The 5,252-nt window shown below is 47.5% G+C and overlaps 1 protein-coding gene across 1 annotated transcript in view; it reads left to right on the plus strand.

Annotated features, from left to right (window-relative positions):
• The first annotated feature begins 4,853 nt into the window (after positions 1–4,853).
• Ube2e3 (ubiquitin conjugating enzyme E2 E3) overlaps positions 4,854–5,252 on the plus strand; it is a 49,672-nt gene continuing 49,273 nt past the window's right edge. Inside the window, 1 exon segment of the mRNA XM_029536086.1 lies at positions 4,854–4,951. The gene's annotated coding sequence lies outside the window, so the exon portion shown is untranslated.

Here is a 5,252-nt window from a genome sequence, read left to right on the forward strand (position 1 = left end):
TCTCTGGAATGAAGTACAATCCAGAATTAGAAGGCTCACCTGTGATCCTAATCTGGAGGCTGGGAGATACAAGTTTGTGACCTGGATCTTGGCTTGGAGATCTTGAGGCACAGTGGCTATGAAAAGCTTAGGCCCAGGCAAGGCAGTACATGTCTTTAATCCCAGGAGATAAGGAAAGGAGATCTCTGAGTTCAAGGTTAGACTGGGACAAAACAAGTCCCAGATCCAGGTGTGGTGGCAAACACCTTTAATCTGGGCCACACCTTCCGATGGAGACACAAGGACTTTGGAAGAAGGAAGATTCACTCTTCCCCTGCTTGCATTTACTTGCCAGCACATCTGTTGGAATCTACTAGCCTCGTGGGACTGAGCAACTACTAGATCCTTGGACTTCTCATTCACTGCTGACCATTGCTTTGGAGTTGATCTACAGATTGTAAGTCGTCATACAAATTCCCTTACTGTATAGAAACTATCCATAAGTTCTGTGACTCTAGAGGACCCCCAACTAAGACAACAGATCTGTCCTTTAATTATACTTCTCTTTCTCTTCCTTCTCCTTCTCCCTCTTCTTCCTCCTCCTCCTCCCCCTCCTCTTCTTTCCTTCTGAAGTAGGGTCTTGCTCAGGCTAGCCATGAACGTTCATGAATCACCACGTCTGGCAAGATGCCTTTCTTAAAATGGAGAGATCTGGTTGATAGGTAGAGTACAGTTAAGGTGTCTGTTAAATCCCCCAAACTGAGCTGGATGGGGTGGTACAGACCTCCTCACTCAGCACCCAGGAGGCAGAAGCAGGCAGACCTTTGTGAGTTCCAGGCCAGCCAGGGCGCTATACTAAGAACCAGAAAAACTATACCCCTGTCCAACTGTTTTTCTAAATAACTTTTATCACCTCTGAAAGTGGACAAAGGGAACTTAAAAAAACAACTTGCCAGAATTTAATTATGAACCTTTTTTTTTTTTTTTTTTTAAAGAGGTTATCTCTGCTTAGGGTTTTTATCTGCTTCGCCCTTTGTCTAACACTCCCGAATCTGCACCACACCCTGGAAATAGTTCCCTCTCCTTCCCAATCCTTTATTTTCCCCATTCTTTCTCCTTTCTCATCCTTTTCTTTCCCGTCCTAGTTTTCTTCCCCCTTCTCCTCTTTCTTCCCCGTCTCCCCCACCTTTTCTCCTATTAGCACGGTTCATTTTCCCCCTGGTAAGTAAAACGCATTCCCTTATACGAGCTCCCCTTCATGTCGTTTTCACCCCTTGAGGTGCTCACTGTTATGAGGATTTGAATTCCTCAAAAAGTTCTTTCTGCACTAAACAGTCGTCAGTTATCTCCAAGAAACAGGGCAAGAATATCATGATGGCTGTGTTCTAACGCCCCGGGAGGCCAAGCCCAGGCTCACAGACATCCCCACCCTTTGATTTCAGCCCTGCGGTGGGGTGACACTGTGTTCTGGAGAGACCCCAGATGCTAAGCAGGTCACTGCACTTCAGGAGTGCAGATACTCTGTTGGACAAAGCCTGGTGAAGTATAGCTGGGTTTGACCTGACTTCGAGAGAAACAAATCCAGTTCACTGATTAGGGATAGAGAGAGAAAAATTTAGGGCCGGAAGGGTACAAGTGATTGCAAAGTGCCAGAAATAGCCAAAAGGAAAAAAAAAAAAAAAAAAGAACAAGAAGGAAAAAAAGAAAAAAGAAGAAAGAGGTGAAGAAAGGTGCATTGAGAAAAGTTACAGGGTAAAAAGAAACAACAGCAACAAACTCCACCCCAAATTCGCAGAATAGATTAGGAAGGTTGCATTTTATTTCTGGTGTGTGTGTGTGTGTGTGTGTGTGTTGCTATGAGTTTAGCTTTGTAAGTCTCATCCTAGGTTACATAAGAACACAACTCAGAAACTTCTTAAGCAACTAATGATGGACAAACAAACAATGGGTGTGTAATTGGAAGGCACTGAGATCCAAGGGAAGGCCTCAGGAGAAGCATTTCCTACACTAAGGAGACATGGTGTGAGCCTTCCCTGTTCTCACAGTTAAACATCCTCTCAGAGTGGCAGTGCTGATGGGAGAGGGGATGGTTTCAGCAATGGTAATAGCCGTTGCACTTGGATTGATTCCGTGTCTTTGCTCTTATATCTGATCCTCTAAGGATTGTGAGAGGTTGGCAGGGCCCCATACTAATGAGAGAGTGTGTGGGTGAGAGAGAGGGGAGGTGGGAAGGGAGAGAGAGACAGAGACACACAAAGAAAGAGACAGGGAAGTTGGGAGGGAGGGTCGGAGGGAGGGATGCCAATCATCATGTAGCTGATGTCTGCTTCTTGGTACTATTTTGTGGGCACCTTGTAGGGGAACTGCTATGTATTTTAGGGGATAATCTGTATTTTTTTTTTTCTTTGTTTTTCGAGACAGGGTTTCTCTGTGAAGCCTTGGCTGTCCTGGAACTCACTCTGTAGACAAGGCTGGCCTCGAACTCAGAAATCTGCCTGCCTCTGCCTCAGGCTAGCCATGAACTTTCATGAATCACCATGTCCTGGGATTAAAGGTGTGTGCCACCACGCCTGGCTCTCTCTCTCTTTTTTTTTCAATAATCTGTATTACTTTGAATTTATATATCGCCTGAAGTGGTTATTCATCATGAGGATCTCTAATTTCAAACACGGACAATGCAAAAACAAACAGAAAAAGTACAAAGTAGGGTGCCTTGCGAGGAAGGACTTCTTATCCAAACCAACACTTCATAACTTAAGAGTTGCTCCTGGTCAGGGAGGTACCATCATGGTACTCGGAAGGACAGCTAGAAACAGCACCCGAGCAGCCCCGTCGGTAAACTGAATGGGTGTGTGTGTGGCTGAGGAGTCTTGTAGTAGCAGAGGCTTCTCTCTCTAACCTTACAGATCCTTTCAATGGTCTTCATAGCTTAACAGGGCAAGTACTCCCCATTCCATGCCTATTAAGTTCATTTTCTTGCTTTCCCTTTGCCCCGTGTTAGGGATCAAATCCAGGCCCCTGAGCATGTGGGCAAACACTCTTATTGAGCTATATATCCCCAAATGGCTTTCAGATATTTTATCAAGAACATTTTCTTTATTGTATATATTTTTCTCCAGGCCTACAGATCCCTCCAGGCTCAGTCTAATATAACTTCTCTTGGTTCAAACCCATCACCACAACTCTGAGCTGCATGAATAACTCAGTTTTTTAACTTTAAAGAAACTTTCATTACATAAAGGTTGTCACATAATTGGACACTTCTCTAGGTCCTGTGGACCCTAGCACAGGACACTTCCCTACTTTGTACACAGTTGCTCTCACTGTCCACAGACAGGGTGCTTCTGAACCTGTTTTTTTTTGTTTGTTTGTTTTTTTTTTTTTTACTCCTAGTCAATACTGCTCCAGTCTCATTTTCTTTCTCCTGTAATACAGTATTTCTCAGTCTTTATTTGCTTTCTGCCCAACTACACACTGAGCAGAACAAATACATTCCCAACTGCTTGAGAATTTGGTAGTCCCCAAATATTCCATCGATCTGGACTCCATGAAACCAAATTCACCAAAGATTCCTGGACTTTTTGTTAACAATTAGCCTTTGGGCCTTCAGGCTATTTCTAGGGTATTGAATTTCCCTGAGCAGCTCACCTTTTAACACACAACCAAGCTGCATCCCTAACAATGCCCAGACTCCACACTGGCTGCCTGCTGCTCAGGCAGAGTCTGTTACTTAATGTAAAGTTACTTAAGAGTGTCTGTTACTTAATGTAAAGTTGGGAGATAACTGATTCAGACCCTGCCCATCTGCTCCCCTTTCACTCTGTCAAATCGAAGTGTTGGGGCATTGATCCACACAGACCATTATCCCTCTTCACACAGGACTCTGTTCAAACTGGAACATCCTCCCCCCCCCCGCCCCCCCACCCATCCAGGTGAATGTCAGTAATGGGGTCTCTTTCCAGTCACTTGGCAGAGCTCTTACTGCGGAGGGAGTGAGGAGACGGCTCTGGACACACGAAGCAGTTTATGTGCTTAGCATATACCAGGATATAGCTCGCTTGTGTAAGTTCACCGAATATGTGTCTTTGAAAAGTTACAGATGTGACTTATTTATAGTTTCGAGTAGCTTTTTTTTTTTTTTTTTTTAACCAAAGCTTTTCTATTTGGAGGGAAAATAACATGTTGGCTCACTCCTTTCCCTTTTCCTTGCTCTTGAGCATGGGCTCATGTCTTATGGCTCCGCCATTCTAGTTTCTTCTGTGAACTCCTCCTCCCAGGACCCCTGGCCCTGGACACTTGTGGGAGAGGAATGCACAAATTCCTTCGAGGTTCCATCACTGGAACTTGGTCTCAGGAGCAGCAAACAGGAAGTTTCTGGACTTCTGTCTATTTTGTGCTTGGGGCAAAACTGGCCTCCTCTTGGAAGATTCCGCAAAAAAAAAAAAAAAAAAAAAAAAAAAAGCAAGGCAGGAAGGGGTAAAGCTGCAACCTTCCTGATCCCTATCTAAAACTTTCAGTGAAGACACTGCCAGCGTCAGTCCCTCCATGGCTTCTCTATCCAGGAGTGGTGTCCCTCTTGCAAAGCAGAGCCCCGCCGCCTGACACGTCGGGTTATAGCCCCTCAACTTCCTCACTCCACTTTTCACATCTTGAGCGGGACATTTAAAACACAGTTTGGGATTTTTTTTTTTTTTTTTTGGTAAGTTTTCAAAGCGTCCAGAGGGCAGTCCCCTTTTGGCAGCGACACTGCAGGACAGGAGCCAGAGATTAGCCGAGGTTGGTCCCCTGGTCTCAAAAATCCTATCCACCTCGCTCAGAAGCCCAGGACGCTACCTTGCTACTTCCTTCAGCTCAGAGGGGCCAGAAGCAGCTTTCCTCTGCCTGCGTGCCCGGCCTCCGCAATAACACCATTCATCGCCTGCCTCTCGGGGCACCGGGGAAGCCCCAGCCACGCGCCAGGGTTCTCGCTCAGGTACGGGATTCCCGGGGTAACCGCCGGCCCCTAACCTCAGGGGCGGGTAGTCCACTGGGCAGCGTCGGCCCGGAGGCGGGCTCAGGCCGGAAGCCACCCGCGGCCCCGCGAGACCGCGCCCCCGCCTCCTCGTCCTCCTCTTCCAGGACGAGCTCGGCGGCCAAGGGCGCAGGGGCCAGCCCGCCGGTCCCCGCCGCGCTCTTTGTCCAGGCCGCGCGCGGGCGGACGCGTGCGCATCTGTCCCCCCCCCCCCCCCCCCCCCCCCCCCCCCCCCCCCCCCCCCCCCCCCCCCCCCCCCCCC

Source organism: Mus pahari, chromosome 3 (assembly GCF_900095145.1).
Source record: "Mus pahari chromosome 3, PAHARI_EIJ_v1.1, whole genome shotgun sequence".
In the NCBI taxonomy this organism is placed as follows: domain Eukaryota; kingdom Metazoa; phylum Chordata; class Mammalia; order Rodentia; family Muridae; genus Mus; species Mus pahari.